General features: G+C 40.9%; 1 non-coding gene across 1 annotated transcript; it reads right to left on the bottom strand.

The window, feature by feature from the left end:
* Positions 1-2,432: 2,432 nt before the first annotated feature.
* Positions 2,433-2,506, bottom strand: trnan-guu (transfer RNA asparagine (anticodon GUU)). Its single transcript has one exon. It is a non-coding gene; the product is annotated as a tRNA-Asn (tRNA).
* Positions 2,507-20,697: the final 18,191 nt, after the last annotated feature.

The raw sequence follows: 20,697 nt of genomic DNA, 5'->3' as shown, positions 1-20,697 counted from the left end.
GGAATGGAAAGAGTCATCAACAGTGCTATCATGCAGCACCTAATCGACAATAACCTGCTTACTGATGCCCCGTTCGCCGTCCAACAACGCCACACAGATCCTGGCCTCAGCACCTCCTTGTTCCTAACATGGACCAAGAAAGCATATACCAAAGGTGAGGTCAAGGCAGTGTTTGGCCGAGTATGGCATCAAAGTCACTAGGTAAAGGTGAGTCGATGGAAATTAGGATGAATACCTTCTTCTGGTTGGAAACATGACTGGCACAGTGGACGGTGGTTGTGGTGGTCGGCGGTCAATCATATCATCCTCAGGACAGCATACAGGTGTTCCTCATGAAGTGTCGTGGGACGGACCATCTTCAGCTGTTTCATCAATAACCTTCCTTCCATCATAAGGTCAGAAGTGAGGAAGTTCGCAGGTGACAGCACAATGTTCTGCACCGTTAGTTACTCCTCGGATCCTGAAGAAGTTCACACCCAAATGCAGCAGGATATGGACACTATCCAAGCTTCTGCTGACAAGTGGCAAGCAACATTCCAGCCACATTAATGCCAGGCAACGAACATCTGCAAGAAGTGAGGCTGTAGCCAACGTCCGTTAACATTCAGTAGCATTAACATCATTGACACACTTACTATCAACGTCCTGAGGTTACTATTGACAGGAAACTGAACTGGTCTAGCCATATATTTAAAAAAAGGCTATCAGAGCAGGTCAAAGGCAAAGACTGCTGCGGCGTGCAGCAGACTTCCTGACACCCCAAAGCCTATCCACCATCTGCAATGCTCAGGCCAGGTGTGTGATGAAATACTTGCCACTCACCTGGACAGGTGCAACTCCATCAGCACGCATGAAGCTTGAAACAATGCAATACAAGGCTGCCCAATTGATTGGTACCCCTTCCAGAAGCGCCCAATCTCTTCGCCATCGACCAACAGATGCAGTAGTGGATGCACGGCAACAACACGCCAACGTTCGTAAGGCAGCACCTTCCAGGCTGACGACAAGTACCATCTAAACAGACAAGAACAGCTGATACCTAGGAGCTGTACCACTTCGATATCTCGCTCCAAGTCACTCCTGGAGTGGAAATATATCGCAGTTCCCACATTGTTGCTGCGTTAAAATCCTGGAATTCCATCCCTAATACCACTGTAGGTGTACCTATTCTCCGGTACTCTTACGGGTCAGGAAGGCAGCTTAGCGCCACTTTCTCAAGGCAATAAATGCTGGACAATAAATGCAGCCTTAGATGGCGACGCCCACATCACGTAAATTAATATATTAAATAAAACAACTAATTCATGATATATCAAAGATAAGGATGGTTTCCAGTCCGGTAATTGCTTCACTTCGGCGTACGACATAACTTTTAGACACCCCTCGGGAACTCCTTCGAAGTTAACGACAATTTTATTTGCAACATCAACGGGCACCAACGAGGCAGTATCGTTACAGGGTAATATTACTTTTTGTCTCTGCCACGGGATCTCAAAGAATTGAAATCAGTAGTCCAGGTGGTCTAGTCGTCTCATTCAACCAGCTCCGGCATTCATCCACCCTGGTTGAATAACTAATCACAGTTTTCTGCTCCTGATCTCTCCTCACATACTTTGATTATTTTTCGATTTGAATTATTTTCGTTTCAGTTGCGTTTTGAGGCGAGACGACGCGATTAAGAAAATAACATATGCCTGTCCGGCGGTCAAACACCACTGAACAATACGTTTTTTTGACAAGTACAAGAACAAACTTTTCAAAAGTTATACTCCTTTAAAGCACTGAGGTGGAGGCTCACGAAGAAAATGCTTCACCAAATAAAACACTGTACATCAGCTTCAAATAGAAACAGGAAGTATGGAAATCCTCTCCCCCAGTGAATTAAAGATAACATAGTTATATTGGAGACAATTTCCCATATCCTTGTAGACTAAAACTGAATAACGCTAATTTCATCAAATTAACACTGAATGCCCCAGTTGTGAATCATATTAACAAGGTACAGAGGATCTCAAATTATTTTTTTTTAACATGTACGTTCATGTGCTCAAGGGATGAAAAAACTGGAGTCCTCGGATCGAGAAAAGATAAGTAAAGCTCTCAGGGATCTTGATGAGGCAGACACTTGTCAGAAGAAGCGGAAGGATTGGGTTCTGTGTAACAGGAATTGCCGCCAGAGGGAACCGAAGAGCTAAACACTGTTTCAATCACAGAAGACTTCATGGGTATATTGACTAATTGGTAAATTCTGTGAGAGTATATTATTAGCTTCATGGTTCCGATCCTGGATATTAATTCCATGACAATATGAATGTAATGAAAGACAATTAGTGTCGCTTAACTGTTTTTGTATGCGGGTATCGGTTCAATACACATATTTTTGGAAGTTATGCATTGCACAACACGGACAACAAAAGCTACCAGATTGCCAGCGTCCCTGGGTAGGCTCGAACCACCAACCTTTCCGTTAACAGCCGAACGCGCTGTCCGATTGCGCCACAGAGACAAGCTGGGTGAAAGAGAAATGCATGGGTCTTCCTGGGCCTGGGGTGGTGATTAGAAAACCGACGTTTCCAATGGACGCTGCCAGCTGAGTATGTCTTTCGTTTTGTATGTTTTACAATCGACATCCGTGAGTTGGAACAGAAACTCCCGGAAAATATAAAGCAGAAATGGTAGTAACACGTAACCAGCAGGATTCAACACCTCGCGAGGAGCCCCAATGGATTTCTAGTCTATCGCCTTAACCATTCGGCTACGACCATCACATTCTCCACATATATGTAGGCAAAAGGATATTTTCCTTTGGATGTGTTCAGCGTGTCCATGGAAAGAAGGAACTGAGCAGATCCCGGAGTGACAAAACAGCAGTGATCCTGAACTAAGTACAGGAATTGCTGTAAATGCACAGTATATCTGATTATGAGGAATTTTATTCGTAGAGCGAGCACAACCCCAAGGCTTCCATCCTGCCTTTAGTTTCTGAATGTGGCGTCAGGAGAAGGGCAGCCATTATTTCCGTTGCCCAACTAATTTGAGAAACGTTGTGCCCTTTTTGAGCCACTCACTCGTGACAGGGCTCCAGGATTCGAACCGGACTCACAGACCAGATAGGCGGTGGGAAGCCTCGTCAGTACGGACTGGGACCGTGTTCGAGACGGTGGCACTTTTATTGACCTTTCTGACTTATTCAGCCACCTCGATGGTGCGCTTCCGAATCCGGAAATCAGAGAACAACATAGTTGTTAGCATCCAGTCCTGAATGGTGAGGACAACGGGTATTGTATCCGCAATAACCAAGAATCAGGACGTGGGAGACAGATGGTGACACAGTTCCAGTCTACACAATGTGATTAGGACGCGAACGAAGGAGATTCACCGGGATATTGTCTGTGAGATGGCGGGTCATCTATAAAGTGAAATTAGCACGGCCGTTTGGATTCTTCAGAGTGAACTCGGCGGAGTTGGGAATGATTTAAGGTTTAAACATTCTGAGCGTTGTAGGGAGATGGAAAATATGAAGTTCTTTCACAGATGCCCTTGGAGCAGCATTAGGTAATTTGGTCCATCGAAACTGTTTTACATAATAGAGCTATCTCAATCTTGAGGGACCGATTTAAATCAGTATGCCGATATGCATGATGTATGGAGGGAAGTTGAAAGAATAGACCGGAAACAGATGGCCCCAAGGAAATGCACAACAGAAATAAGGAAGTTGTCCTTGGAACCATTTCATGCAGTTCTGGTTAGGTTGACATAACTGAAACAGGGAAAGAATGGTTGGATAAAACAACCGTGGTTGATAAGAGGGCTAGAATACTTAATCCCAAGAAAGAAGAAAGCACGTTTAAGATTGATGACGTAGAAAAAAAGACAGGTCTCTTCAGAATTTTATGGAGACGGGAAGGAGGATAAGAAAGAACAAGAGATTTAGAACGAGACATGTAAACCCTTGACAACTAGCATTATGCAACAGTCCAAAGCTTTCAGCAGGTATGTGAACAAGAGGTGAATGACGAAATTGAAGCTGGGACCGCACAGGGACAATGCTGAAAACATGTACCTGGAAGCAGAGGAGTTCGGGGAAGGGCTTAATGAATATTTTGTTTCAGTGTTCAATAGGGAGAAAGATTTGCCAAATGTGAAATCAAAGCTGGACTGGCGGGAGTATGTTAACGCTAAAATTAGGTATTACGGGAGCAGCTGTAAAGTTTAGGATTGTTGAAACCCTAATGCCGCAATCCTGGAATTGTGGGGCTTGTTCAGCTCTGGGAATTTTTAATTCTCTCTCACACAGGAGTAATTCATGAAGAATGGGTAATGACAAATGTTCCGCTGTTCATCGGAGATAACAGTGATCATCTTCCAAATTATAGACCAGGGAATCTTTCGTCAAGGGCCTGCAAACTATGGGAGAGTAAATGTTACATATAGTACTTACGAACATTTGGAGAAGTTTAGACTGATTATTTACTGTCAGCATGGCTTTCTGAAGCAGGCTTATCATATACAGTCAGCATCGATTTCAAAATATTTAATGATTTTAAATGAGCTGTTCAAGGAGGAAATGAAACAAATTGAAGGAGAGCGGCGGAGGAGCTGTGTATATATTTTAATAAAGCGATTGACAATTTTCCTATCGTGCCTCATCCAGAATGCGACGAGGAATAGGATCTATGGAAATGGACGCGTGGATTTACAATTTGTTTGCCCACAGAATGTGTAGGAAATTAAAAGATTAGCCATATTCTGCTTGAATATAAGTGACTATGATGCTTAGGACGAATATCTCTGGACCCCATAGGTTGTGGGATTTTCAGCAATGAACGGTGGAACCAGATCGACCGTACTTCGATGGATTTGTGGTTATTTGTTTGATTAACAAGGATGTGAGTGGAACGGGAACTTGGAAACAGAACGATCATATTACATGGTGGAAAAGGGTTGAATGGCTGAATTGGCCAGTCCTGCAGGTATTTTTACGTTTCCTAAGGACCTTAGTCCGAACATATTTACCTGATCATAAAACTGTTCTTGTTACCTTTTCAGCACTCCCCTTTCTGTTTTGCAGTGATTTTAATGCAGGGTTTGTTATTTGCAATTGACTCACTTGAGAAATAGACATCACAACAATAGGCATTACACTATGTTCAGAAGGAAACATCGTAAAAATAATTTTATGTTCCCTTCCCTTCAAGTGTCTCTTGATACTGGAAATACCGGGTTCACACACATCCCGTTAGCGTCCCTGAACTAAACACGCACTCTATTGAATTTCAGCTGACTTCGTCATACATGGCCAATCGTGCCCCTGGAGAATGCCGCTCTTGCTCTCCGAATTAAAGATCTGCTGGGTAAAGGAGGCGTATGACGGTGCGAATATGTAAATGCAAACACGTTTCTAGTGATTGAGGAAAAAGAACAGAAGTAATTTATTCTTACAAATGAAAATGCGAAGATGTACTCTCACAGATTTACGTTTAATAAATGAAAATAAGTGAATCGTCGTACTGGAGAATATATTCAAAAACCAAACAAAACTTTAAAATTCAAGAAATTCTAATCAATAAACTGATGCTGGATATCAGACAATTAAGTTGTTTTTTCTTCAAATCTGCTTTAGGCCACCAAGCATTTTCCCCTTTTTTTCGGAAGAAATAAATTTAGTGTTTCATATCGTCAGCCCTTTAGCAGATCTGAGGTATGTTTTCTTAGACTCGGTTTCCCGTCAATGCCCAAATTAATATTTGCTCCAGGAGCTTCGAGTTCAAGAACAAACGACTAAGATGGCGGCTGTCCATAAACTGTAACGAGCTTTAATGATCATTTAATAACTTAAAGCATGCCTTACTCTGTGAACGAATATTAACTTTCTTGCTTGAAGGCAACGACGTGGAAAAGGATTGGGCGTGATCTTGGTTCCGAATATCTTGACCCTTTTGGGAGGAATTTATTCGAAGAACTCTGATCGATTGAACCACTTCTCTCCCCAACTCCACATCCACCCAGCGTCAAACTCCCCACACGCTATCAGTGTTCAGCTATGTCGCATTTGAGGTCAATCACTCTGCGGATGTACATCTGATGCCAGCCATCGGCAACATTCCACATCAACAAATAAAATAAAGCACAACCACTTCGATAAGTAACACAGTTAATGTTCTCTGTTATTGTTCAGTAGTTGTGCTAACGGCACCGTCACCGAATGAGTATTGGTGAGATATTTTCCACCATTCCCATGGAAATGGAACCGATTTCATTCACTTCGTCTTCTGATAATCATCTTTGAGATAATCTTCCGCAAGCGTCTTTTTTTTCTGCGGATTAAAAATTTCATGATCTGTAATATAATTATGTAATTCAACAAACACATCACCATCACGTATTTCCTTGACTCGGGTTCCACATTCATTCAGTTATAAATACGGTGTATAGTGGAAATAATAGTATCCAGATGGCGTGACACCTGCCTGGACGGATTAACAGCATCTCCAATGGCCGGGATTAATTGCATATTTACAACAAATACGAATCATTTAGAACATTTATTAAAATCTAGTCCAAGCTTGAACTAGATTGCAGGGTATGTTATCTACACTGCCGGCTATTTCATGTAAACCTATATTTCACTACATTCTTCAGCTCGCTCCTGAATTTCCTCTCTGTCAACGGATATTGGATGAATCAATGGTCATGCCGTCAGGTTGCAGGCTTTCTAGACGTATGGTCTCAGAGACTTCATTACAGTCATTCAAAATAATTTTATAACGGTGCTCGTTACATTCCAGTGAGGGTATGCTGCTCAAAACTCATCTCAGTGTCCAGATTGGTTTGGAAGTGAGACAGTGAAGGCGCGGCGTTCGCGTTAATCTTTTTCATAGATTAGCACTTGCATCATATTCACTGGAGCATGCTACGTAATCGTTATTTCAGTAGTTCAGCTGCATAATCTATTACAGCAGACAACCAAAATTGTGCTTCGTGAATACATTTGGGTTCAACCTTATTGATTTTGGGATATGGACCATGACAATCGCCACAAAATCACCCTATTATACATTTTTTTGAAATAATCTATACATTCTATTTAATTCATAATTCAAATAATTTAAAAATCTTGCCCAATATGCAAACTGAAATGTTTTCTATCTATCTAGGCATGCCTGCGCATACTTAGGCAGGGCAGATGCTGCATGGCAGAATAGGTTTGAGAAAGGTAATACACTTCCATGCAGCATTTCGTTATTTGGGAAAGATAATTTTCAGATTAACTGACACTAAGACAAAGGATCGCATTCTTGTTGGCCCACAGATCAACTGGGACATCAATGACACTTATATGGGGACGGTAGATAATCGCATGTTCGGCGGCCAAGGATTTTTTTTTAAGTTTTCTTGGCAAAGACAGAGCACCAATCTCAGTTTAGATGGTTGATAACACGTTTCATGCAAGCATATTAAGCCATGAAGTTCCACATGTCATTAAACATTCATTCTCTGCATTTTCATTTAGAATTCTGTCCTGCTAATCTATCGGCTGTCAGTAACGCGCACGGGAATGATAAGATCGGGAAATTGCGGTCATAGGAAAACGGTATAGGACCCGAACTGCGGCACATTAGTGATTGCTAACGAGGAACTGCCAATGTGATATTATCATACACACAATATAAGAAATAGGTCAGTTGAATCCGAATCTGAATCATATTTAGTGTCACTGCGTGAAGTGATATGCGAAGTGTTGTTCTATTAATTACGTGATTCTGCAGAGTAAAAGTAACATACGCAAAAATGATGGTGTTAGAGTGCGATGAGGGAATCAACAAGTATGGCAGCATCTAGTCAGTGTGCGACTGACGTTTCGGGACTTTCATATTCGGTTCTATAGATGCTACTTGGCCTGTGTATCAGTGGGATGATTTGCGTGTTAGGACTGTATAACAGATAAATAGACGTTAAAATACATGAGTATATGCATTGCATAAACCGAATATCGTAGAATCGTGCACTGGTCAATAGACGACTGAAAAGTTCTGACAGCGGAGGTGATTTTTTTTTTAATGAATCACTGAGTGTGGATGTTCATGTTCTTCGTCAATGGTCACAACGAGTAAATTTACAGATCAGGATCACCTGTGTCCTTAGGGATGATGCCACCTCAGAAGGGGCATCTTCTTGGAAAACGACTTCATGAGTAGTTTGGATATTGACCACGGCAAGAGGTAGTTATGTCCACAGCCTTCTACATGACTCTCCTTTAAAACAGTGATAGGAGGATATTCTTCAGCCAGAGGATGTTGTATCTATGGAGTTCGTTGCCCCAGATGGCATTGGGAAACAGGTGATCTGGTACATTTAATGTGGTGGTTAATTGTCACTTATTTACAAAGGTGGCACGATTTATGGTGAAAGGGATGAGTTTCAAGGTAAAAACAAATCAGTCATGACAGAATGTTAGAACAGACCCGATTGGCTGGACGGTCCAATTCTGATCCTATGTCTTTATGTCTTACCGTCTACGAGGCCTCTTGTGAAAGTATGTACTGAAGCTTTCATACAGTCGGTCATATCCTCAGTGAAAACTCTATTCACGATACATCTGCAGAAACCTGCAAGAACCTTTAGTGACCAATCAATTCTCCTGGAACACCGAGCAATGTAGAGCCCCAGTTTCCCTTCCTCGTGATGTAATCATCGTAATGTACCCGGAAGAGTTCCTCTGAGCTGTTTATCCCCAGGCAGTTTAAGTTACTCACAATTTCCGCTGATGATTCAGCAATGGCTTATGACTTGAAGATTCCCATCTTCCCCTTCCTGAAGGCGATCATCAACTCCTTGTTCTTTCTGATGGCGAGTTCCAGATTGATGTTACATAAATGATGCATTGTATATTCTCCGCGACAATAAGCGACAGAAAAGAAAGTCATCATAATTTATTATTTGTTTTTTCTGTGTCTCTGATTGGTAATGTTTTTGAACAATAAAAACCATGGCATTGCAATTTCACTAGAAAAAGAATTAAACAAAGCAAATAATTCCCTCAAGGTCTAAGAATACATTGAGAGAATATGGTGGTATCATCCATATCTGAACGTGTTGGGATATTGCGTCTATTGTTAAGGATTGTTCGGACAGTGACGTGACGGAGTTTGTCATGTAATCGCAACATTCAAAGTTAATACAGTTAATAATAAAAAATATTTTAGATATTACCATAAGAGCATGATACGAAGCAATAGAATTAAGCCATGGTCCCATCGAATTAGCTACACGATTTTGTCGTGACAGAACTAATACTCCTCTCAACCCAACAGTCGTGCTTTCTAACAATTATACTGACGCCGTTACTAATTAGGAGCCTATTAACATCCACTTTAAATGTTGCCAAATGAAAAAAAAACAATTGTACGAAACGCTTATGCCTTTCAATGTCGATGTTGCAATGGTTTGAATAAGCATTCAAAATTGGAATGTTTATGCACCATTTGCATTGCTCTTCCCGAATGCCTGCGTGATAACAGAACAAGTTCTGAAAAGGGTTTGGGTCTGTTCATGTAATGAGCCAGCTATATTTCAAGCATCGACTTATGTCTCGATGAAGGGTCTGCACGTATGTCTCGATGAGTGTCTCGATGAAAAGTCAACTCCTAATTCATTTCCACAGATACTGCCTGACCTGATAAGCTTCCAAAGCATTCTTGGTGTATGTAACTCAATACTTCCAGCATCTGCAGAACCTGCCGTGTTTCTGAACCAGTGGAATTTTGTATCACACCCGCCCGTGCTAGTGACTTCCAGCAGCGAATCAGCCTCAGATCAACCTGGGGCTGAACCATCTCCTGCAAAGAATGCTTTGTCTCACACTGCTTCAGAGCAAATAAATGTGATACCGTCATTCCTAAGTGTTTGAAGCGTTATACATTCAAAACAATGGCCATAAGAACCCTTTTGTTTCTGCAACTCACTGTTCGTGAGATAGTGCATGCATTGCAAGTGTGTCCGCGAAAATCTGTCCAGATAGGATCAAAATAAATTCTTTGTTTCGTCCGTTGATAGTTAGATGGCGGCATATTTTGTAAAATAGTTAAACTCGAGTGTTTGTTCAGTGGACTGTAGTTAATTGAGAACTGGGCTAATTGTCTTAATGCAATTTGTTGCTCATGTATAAGAGCTGCTTGTATCAGTGCATTTAGACCTTCGAAATTTCGCTCAGTTGATCACCACTTCAGACAGAAAATGGGATATCCAGCTATTTACTACATCGCGAGCATTTACTATCCTGTACTTGCAGCGTTTGGTATTCCCGGTAAGTTACTGAATAGCAACACTATTTTTGTGTACCTCCAGTGTTACCGCTCGCTTGCAGCATTGTAGTTGAGTCGGAACTTTCTGTTCACTGCTCGGTGCATCGCATTATTTCAGTCAGCTGTAGTTGCTTTATCGAGGTCTAACTTGCTATGTTAATTGTTTGATATTTTATGAGTGTACAAACATATTTAATAAGTTTACACATTTTATTTTGTTACTGTCACCGAATCACGAAATATTTAATACGCCTACGAAGTACACGGGTGGCTTAGACTTGCCCAAGTAACATCTCCTAAGGGCGCTAGGGTATCCTGGCGATGAAGTGTACATGTGTGTGTAATGTATCTACGAATTCTTTCCGTGAACCCCGCCTCTGGCTTTGAACAGTAAACTGAAATTCGAGCAAACCCGTCCACTGAGTGTGTTCCAGTGTAATCACTCAAATTTATTAATTCTAAACCACACTCCGATTCTACATTCTACACCCGCTCACTGATGCGATGCACCTATACACTGCATCCACACCCACACGATTATCCTGAATTGTCGTGTGAATACGTAAGCCTTAAATAGATAGGTTGTGCAGCCTTGCGGTTCTTACTTCTCTGCATCTCTGAGGAAGGAAAGAGGGAAAGAAAGAAAAGACTGTCGTTACGTTACATGCCGCATACCGATCTCTCTTAATTGCTTAACAGAACCGCTAGAGGGCGGACAGCTGTTACTTAAAGCAAAGCTTCACCTCCTGCATGTTATTCTGTCCGTTTACTTTTGGAATGGAACAATAGGTTGTCAGGTGTATACAGCTGAATAGTGATCGGCCGTACGCAGCTCGCCTCGTTCAGTTCAAGGGTTTGCTGGTAGCCTGCCTGCAATTCTAGGCAGTACCTCGATCCCGACTGTACCAGTCAATCTGATCAAAAGTTTAAATGTAACGCTTTATTTCATGATTTCCGACAGTAAACCTAACGGCGATCGTGATCCTCTCCCGGGGAAAATGTGGCCTCTCCAAATGCATCACTCGTTACCTGGTGGCCATGGCAACAGCAGACCTGATAGTGGTTGTCGTCGCCGTTGTAGTGGAGCAAATTAATTATATCTACGTGGTTGCCGATTTCATGTTCATAACGCCGGTATGTTCTACGACAGTTGTCCTGGGAATTGCAACCACAGACTGTTCCGTCTGGTTGATGGTCTCCTTTACTTTCGATCGCTATGTCGCCATCTGCTGTCAAAAGCTGAGGAAACGATATTGCACCGAAAAGACAGCGACTGTGGTCATAGTAACGGTGGCGGTAGTGAGTTTCGCTACGTCTATTCCATTTTACTTTGCTGTGGACCCTTATGTAATCATTGCTGACGTACCGTGGTATTGCGTTGCCAAACCTGAATACTTTTCGTCACCCACGTGGAAAACTTATGAGATCTTTGACAGTGTCATGACTCCGTTGTTGCCAATTTGTTTAATCCTACTGTTCAATGCTTTAACAGTCAGGTATATTATAGCAGCAAATAGAGTCCGCCGGGGTCTTCGTAATAACAGCCAAAATCAGAAGGATCCAGAGGTAGAGAACAGGAGAAAGTCAATGGTTTTGTTATTCGCACTGTCAGCCAATTTCTTACTACTGTGGATGACCTATGTCGTACATTCCATGAACTGGCAAGCAGAAAATTATACCTATACAGACAGATATCACAGCACACCGATATATATTCTGCAACAGTTCGGGTTTATGTTACAATTTCTCAGTACTTGCACCAACACTTGTATTTATGGACTGACACAAAAGAAATTCAGAGCCGAGTTGAGGAATGGAGTGAAGTATGTGCTTACGTTAAACGGGCGGTTCTGTCAATAAAACGAATAGTCGATTCTGACTTCGATGAGGTTTAAAATGAAGTACATATTTAGAAAACACTTCCTAAATATTTAGTAAATTTGTAGGCTGCTTCGCAAATATACCTGAAATCTGTCCTCAGTGGTGACTTTATTAAGTAGTCCTTCTATTTGCTCATTTATACAACTAACTAACCGGCCAATCATATGGGAGGAACAATGAATAAAAGCATGAAGACTTGGTCAGGGTGTCTGTTACTTTTCTGAAATTGGAATGGGAAAGAACTGTGGCCCGTGATTTTGACAATCGAATGATTATCTCGATAATACATTTTACTGCTCTTATTTTCTAGTAAAATATGCTTCGTACGGGAAACGGAACCAGTTATGACTTAACTCGTCCCAGTAATGAACTGATTCCACCAATTATGCTCTCACTTTCAAGGACTCTACAAACTGACGTCCTTAATTTTACGTAATAGTAATTCTTTGTTACTTTGTATTTTTTTCTCAGCTCAAGCTGGTAAAATTGAGGTACGTGGGTAGCCAAACACAAGAATTAATTAATTGCAAATTACCTTGGGACTATTTTATTGGAGCTTAGCTTTGTGTCTTCATGGAGAATTACTTAGATTTTGCTGTCTACATATAGATATTGTTTAATGCTATTGTGTAGTGACTATTTGATAAAGCCAGTATTAGCTATTTGGCTAATATATATCCTGTTTAAGTTGAAACTTTGAATATCTTCTTTTCATTCAGCATGTAACTGGTATTAATACTTATTGATTTCTGTACACAGTGCGTGATTGAATAACCATTTCTATTGCAAAAGTTCTTGTTCAACCTGTATTATTACATTCGGACGGTTATTACCGATTGTCCATTATCGGGTGTACTATAAATTGTCAGACTCTGACTCTATAACCTGATCAGGCTTGTATTTATAGGAAGCTACGTTTTTGTTTTATGAGTTTGGAATTTAAAGAAAGGTTTTAGTGTATGATGCTTGTGTCTGTGTAACTAATCAGATTGAGTTAAACTGTTGCGGGATCCTGTAATGCGTTCGATTACATCTAGTTTCTCTTGGCATTTTCTGCATTTATCGCCCTGAATTTATCGGTCCTTTATTTTGATAATATTTTAACCACTTGGTCCTGTATTGTCACAAAATATCCCGCTGTTTCTGGGAAGTCATCCCTTTTCTACGACAGATGTTCAAACCCTCCTCGTCAACATCTAGTCTGTTCAGTTTGTAGGGATTTCTTCCATTTAGGGTCACGCCCTTCATTTTTCTTCAATAGTGATAAATTCTTCTGTTTTCTGGGTGAGCTCTCGTTTAAATTTAGTGGTGTGTATTTTCATTTTTATCACAATTTCCTATTTTCGCGTGGAGTGCTGAATCCTGATTTCGTTGACGAAAATACATCCTTAAAAGTGTTAGGCGTTTGTTATGTAAACTTTCAATATCTGCTACTGCTCTTTGTATCCAGGTACGGTGAATCTAATTGCGTTGGAGCGGACATATTGTTTTCAAAAACTTGTCATTTTAGTACATATATTTTTGTACAATATCCAGATCGGTTTCGGACCAACTTATTATGCTAAAAGTATATATTGGTATAGTTTTAGAAAAAGTGATTAATGCCCTTGTTATGTTTTTACTATTGAGCTCTGTTTGACAAATTTTCTTAAGCTTTGGCGTATATTCTGTCACAATTATTACCTTTATCACATTTTTATCTATTTCCATGGCTTGTTGATATAGCAGATTCTTATATGTTTGTTATTCATCTATCCTACTGCTCTCACTCTCTCTTATGTTCTACTATTCTGCTCGACCCAATGCACCTTTCTCGTAGTGTAATATTCTGCACATATCTAGTCCAAACTGCATGTTTACATCTTCAGGATATACCCTCAAGAGACATCTTATAGTATCGCATTATTAGTGGCAATATTTTGATTTTTTTGTGTAATTGCGCGATTTGTTTTAATTTGTGGATTGGTTGTTTGTCGTCATCTTTTGTGTAGTTCCTCGTTAATTCTGTTGTGTTTCTTTGTATATACTGTGTGTGCCAGCGAATCTCAGGGTAGCATATACGTGCTTTGATAATACACTTGCACTTAACTTTGAAGTTCGGACTTTGAAAAGCAGACGATAAAACTGTGAGCTCAGAAGGCTTTGACTGTGAATCTATTAACCCCGATAACATAAGGCTGATTTTCAGTGTTGTCGATGGAAAACTGTAACTCAGAAAGGTAAAGCAGCTGTCTTGAAACCTGAGCGGCCACCCAGTGGGTTTCCATTCAGAAACAGTCGACTAGTGGTTTTGCCAATTTAAACGCAATTTAGGTCAACAGGACACGAGGAAAGCTGCTGGAAATTCAAGCAACAAACACGAAACTCTGGTGGAATGCAACAGGTCAGATAGCATTTATAGGAAGAAGAGCAGTTGACGTTTCGGGCCGAGACCCTTCGTCAGACTAACTGAAAAAAAGATAGTGAGTGGTTTCTAAGTGCGAGGGGGAGGGGGAGAACCGAAATGATAGGAGAAGACAGGAGGGGGGGGATGAAGCTAAGAGCTATAAAGTTCATTGGCAAAAGGTATACAGAGCAGGAGAAGAGAAAGGATCCTGGGACCGGAGGCATAGGAGAAAGAAAGAGGAGGGGAGCACCAGAGGGAGATGGGGAGCAGGCAGTGAGTGATCGTGAGAAGGGCGGAGAGAAAAAAAAGAGGAAAAGGTGGGGGGGGAATAAATAAATACTTAGATAGATAGATCGATCGATAGATAGATAGATAGATAGATAGATAGATAGATAGATAGATAGATAGATAGATAGATAGATAGATAGATAGATAGATAGATAGATAGATAGATAGATAGATAGATAGATAGATAGATAGATAGATAGATAGATAGATAGATAGATAGATAGATAGATAGATAGATAGATAGATAGATAGATAGATAGATAGATAGATAGATAGATAGATAGATAGATAGATAGATAATACGGAATGGGTAAGAAAGGGAGGAAGGGCATTAACGGAAGTTAGAGAAATCAATGTTCATGCCATCAGGTTGGAGGCTACCCAGACTGAATATAAGGTGTTGTTCCTCCAACCTTTTGTGGGTTCATTTGACAGTAGAGGAGGCCATGGATAGACATATCAGAATAGGATTGGGAAGTGGAATTAAAATGTGTGGCCACTGGGAGATCCTGCTTTCTCTGGCGGACAGAGCGTAGGTGTTCAGCGAAACGGTCTCCCAGTCTGCGTCGGCTCTCACCAATATACAGGCCGCACCGGGAGCACCAGACGCAGTGTAACACACAAGCCGACTCACAGGTGAAATGTCGTCTCACCAGGAAGAACTGTCTGGGGCCCTGAATGGCGCTGAGTGTAGAAGTGCAAAGGCAGGTATAGCACTTGCTCCACTTACAAGAATAAGTGCCAGGAGGGAGATCGGTGGGAAGCGATGAGGGGACGAGTGGACAAGGGAGTCGCGAAGCGAGAGCCGAAGCCCGAAGAGCCACAGACACTCCAACACTGGCCTACTCACAGAATGACAGCACCAACAATGGTCGTTCCGCTTGCCGCTGCATTAGTTTTACTTGTCTTTTCTAATTAATCTCTTTCACAGTTTAGGTGCATTTAAAACATATTCGGGAAATATATTGGTTAGAATGAGAGATCTGCGTCAATTGCCGGCAGGTGGGAGTAAATCAATGATCATACTTTCGACGTTGGCCAACTCCCCCTAAAATCCTCTCTTCCGTGATGTGCAGCCTTCTTGTTACGATTTATTGTGGCCATAACCATATCTCTGGGACCATGAGTGCTGCATAAACGTAGATTTTTCCGTATTTCCAGAGGCTGCATAAATTCCGCTCCCCTGCTCATCCCTCCCCCTCCCCGTCGGTCTCCATACATCCCAAAAGACGTGCCGGCCGTTAGGTTAATTGCCTCCGTCATTTTCCCGACATTGGAACGTGGATAGGATATTCGTTCACCTGACAGTGATATCTCCAACTGGTGTCACAATATAGAAGCACTCAATAATAAAAATACAAAACTGTGTGATGAAGTGAGAACACCGAAATGGCAGAATGGATCTAAAAACAAAATTGAAACATTAAGAGTAGTACTATCCCGCCTCATTAAGCCTGAAGGATAACCTGAGCAAGAAAGCTAAGAGAAAAGCCAAGTAAACGTTCAGTGAGCATACATTCCATTCAAGGTGCATTCAAACTTAAAAACCGAAATGAAAGAATAAACGAATGAATTAATGAATGAATGATCTTTATTGTCATTTTATATATGTTACGGATCCCGTAACTGGATAACTTACCAGCAAAGATAGAGAAGTCTGTTGAAGTCTGATGTCACTATTTTCAAACGTTTTTATTTATAAAGGGGCACAAAAGAAAGGTTAATGCAAACATTCAGATAATGTACATCACCAATACGCAATCTGAAGCCCGGATATAGTCATAATCATCATTAATCTCGGCTGTTGTCTAGGGGTTAATATTTTTCTGTCCATTGGAAATCTAAAGAGTCATTCAAAAGTCTTTCGAAGAATTGTTGGGTGTCACGTGTCTTAGAGGAATCGGTGAGAACGAAAAGAAGACTTGCCCGTATCTTTTTGACCACTCCGTTAAAATCAGGGGAGCGTTGGTTTCCCCGTTGTTAGTTCTAAGTCCTTCTCGGTAGTATCAGCCATCCGCTCCCCAGACAAAGGAGTTAGGAGCGCACGTGGCGCTGAGTGGCTTCCAGCTCTCCCGGGAGCGTTGAGCGAGCAAGTTCATCTGGTGCATCGCTAGGGTACTGCCTCCTGCAGTCCGCTTTTATCTTTACTTGCAGAGTTGTAGCTGTCCATCAAAGTAGGGGGGGATGCAATCTCCAGCCCCACATGGCCCGAGGGTGTTCAGGTTCATGATAGTTGTCACGTAGCCGGCACTTGCACGTGACACAGGTGCCTCTAAGAACAAATGGTCAAAACCGTTGCATTGTCTCTCACTTCCGAATCCCGAATTAATAGCGATCTTGCGATTCTCCGGAAGGAGGGGGCTGCTCCCGCTCCTTGGGCCCCTCAGAGCTGTGGTACCTTCATAACACATAGATACAATAAAACTCTGTTTGGTTTCCTCTCAGGCAATTAAATAAATCGGTAATAGAGAAGTAGCAGAAAATAAGTGGCAGCAGTACCAGATTCTACACCAGTTCTACAAAGCATTGTAGAACTTATGGATACACTAAAACAAAAGATGTGTACTTACAGAGCTAGAGGAAAGAAATCCATGAAATTCGCCAAATAAAACAGAAGTATTAGTTGAGAAAGTTTATATAAGACTTTAAAACAAAATTCCAAGCACCAAACAGGCAGCAACTCTCGCATAGGATTATCAATAAGCACAGAGATAACGATGCTTGACATAATATCTAGCCAAGCAGTGTGAAGCAGAATCAAAAAGTATACTGTTCGAGAGGGGAAAAGAACGCATTCACGCATTGAAGAAATGTAAACATTTGAAGTTACAATAGATTTGCTATAGACTGTGATAAATAATACCAATAAATGAGAAGTACTGGCAGTGATAATATTAATAATTATTTGCATTACGATTTATTTGCCTTCGTTCGTAACTATCAATTCATATACACAATTCCCTTAAAGATTCTGAAACAGTGCCTGAATTTTTTTCTGAAGGCAAAAAATATTTCTTACCGAAAGTACAAATCACAAATGATCCATCAGGATACCGTCATATTACTTAGTAAAACATTACATATACAGTTGTAACACTATGACTCTCGCAGGTACTCACCACATTCTCGAAATCCGCACACAAACAGGAGAAAATCTGCAATTCACACACACACACACACACACACACACACACACACACACACACACACACACACACACACACACACACACACAACGAGGTCGAAGTAAAAACATAGAACAAAAAGAAAGAAGAAAAGACAGGAGATAAAACATGGATTAACTGCACGACAACGGCAGTGGATGAGAACTAGAGTAAATAAACTGCAGGTGATGAGTTTGTAACGAGAAGCAGGTGAATCGTATTAGCTGGAGGAGACAGGGAGGAATCGACATTTGCAAGCTGCGACATTTCAGCGTGAGTTGGACTATCAGAGAGGACATTGAAACAAGTGAAAATAACCTTGGGAATCTTTGATAGACTTAGATTTCCGATGCTTATATCAGTCTCCAGAATAATAGTTAAATAAGTAAATAAATAAATATATAATGAGGATTATAATGACATTTAGGAGTGGATCCCCCACTACTGTCCGGGAAGTTCTTTCAACTGAAGCCAAACGCACTTAGCAACCAGAGAGGGACAGGAAGTTTGATACTATTTTGCAACAGGCAATTATTTTTCTTATGTCGGTCCCTATACGACTACAAGAGCAACAGGTCTACGGCAGATACTATCTCATGAGCTCTTCACAAGACCCTGTAACATCTGGCAGCAACGATGCATAAATTAGGATTTTCTTTACTGACTACAGCTCGGCATTCAATAACATTTTCCCCTCAAAATGAATCGGTAAACTTCAGGACGTTGGCCTCAATATCTTTTTCAGCAATTGGATCTTTAATTACCTTATTTGCAAACCCCAGTCAATATTGTGTAAAAGCGTTATATTGTCGTACGTGTTACAGAGATTTATCCAATGTATTTTTCTGAGATGGCGTTCAGAAATCTAAAACTTTACCCAGTATTGTTATATGCTTTAATCCCTGCCGCCACCATGTCTTCACCCCAGTTCTCTGTAGCCTTCTGTCTTCACTGTAAATGATACGTTAAACAGGTTAAAAACAAAACAGTTGAGAGCCAAATAGCGTGCACATGGTGTTTGCAAGAATATTTGTAAATTCTACTCCTTGGATCCAAATAAAAGCCTGATGAAATCCACAAGTGTTTGAAGAAGCCAAATATGGTCCGAAAGGCGAGAACGAGGCTGAAATTAAAACATAACAAAAAGAAAGAAGAAAATATATATTTGACCCTTCAGGTATAAAACAGATCATCAGAACCCGGTTATTAGTGTTAAGATATGGATTTGATAATATGAGTAAAGCAGTGTGACGCGTTTCGGCATTCCATCTTGCAGAGAATCCTCGCAGGTGACCCTAGTTGAAGGGAAAGAGGAAACCTAAACCATTTCTGCAAATGGACGACATACATCGGAAACAAAGCGAGAGAGAGAGGAAGAGAAAGAGAGAAGCAGAGAGAAAGAAAGAAAGAAAGAAAGAAAGAAAGAAAGAAAGAAAGAAAGAAAGAAAGAAAGAAAGAAAGAAAGAAAGAAAGAAAGAAAGAAAGAAAGAAAGAAAGAAAGAAAGAAAGAAAGAAAGAAAGAAAGAAAGAAAGAAAGAAAGAAAGAAAGAAAGAAAGAGAGAGATCGTTACAGCGTGTACTTAAATCAAATATCAAGGTCCTCTCACACATTAACATTGCAGACCGAAGTAATTTCCATCTTTCTTTTTCCCTGTTGTTGTAAGTAGTCATGAAAATGAAAACTGGAATGCTATGTTCAAAACTGATGAGACTTTCCAGAATGCATGTTGCTGTTTCTCTAAAAAAAATTAGAATAGATGGAGGTTTATTTTTTTTTATTTTACCCGGCGTCACTTCCTCTCATTGTGTCACAAAACTGAGACATAGCCGGATTGAGAAGTTGCTGAACTGGGATCAATGGTTTGCACGCCAGAATAGAAGCAAGGTTACCTTTCTATGTCGTAATGGTTACAATTTTTTTGTGGTTGATGGCATGGGAGTTGGGGTTGTGGATTGGGGTTGGGTTTAGAGAGAGAGAGAGAGAGCGAGCGAGGGACAGACAGATGTAGAGGTACAGGCACAGGCAGAGAATGTGTGTGTGTGTGTGTGTGTGTGTGTGTGTGTGTGTGTGTGTGTGTGTGTTTGTGTCAGTGTCTGTGACAGAGAGAGGGAGTGAGAGAGAGGAAGCAAAGAAGATTGGGGAAAGTGAAGAATGAGTGATGGAGACAGAAATGTGTGTGTGTGTGGAGGTGGGGGCGGACAACGCAAACTCTATACTTGTGGCTACAGTGCTGACGTGCTATTAAGTGAATCAAGCAAGTAATTATGGATATGAGAGCATATAAAATGGTCAATAGACAAAGCAATAGATGCTTACAAACGAAAACGGAACTATGTTATGCAATTACCAGACAAGGATTTGACATGCTTGGAAACGTGAGGCAATCGAGGAAAGTAGCTATCATATTCGGACTGAGACTGGAAGCTATTTTTTGCTAGCGTTATGCCTGTGTGTTACTACCGCCCTTTAAGTGCATGTGAATAACCGGTTTCACTCTTATCCTTAAATCTCCTGTAACTTCAAAATTTTGCTTTTCACATAGCAGTTCAAAATATTTTATTATTTATCACCGAAACGTAGCTGATGCAAGCGGAATGAAAGTGAGAAAACAATCTTCCTTTCGTATGCCGTACGGTTAGTTCTCGTTCGCAGGTGTCGCCGCACATTATACTG

This window comes from Hypanus sabinus, chromosome 24, assembly GCF_030144855.1.
Source record: "Hypanus sabinus isolate sHypSab1 chromosome 24, sHypSab1.hap1, whole genome shotgun sequence".
Classification (NCBI taxonomy): domain Eukaryota; kingdom Metazoa; phylum Chordata; class Chondrichthyes; order Myliobatiformes; family Dasyatidae; genus Hypanus; species Hypanus sabinus.
The sequence above is the reverse complement of the archived record's forward strand: the minus strand, read 5'-3'. Positions and strand labels throughout refer to the sequence as shown.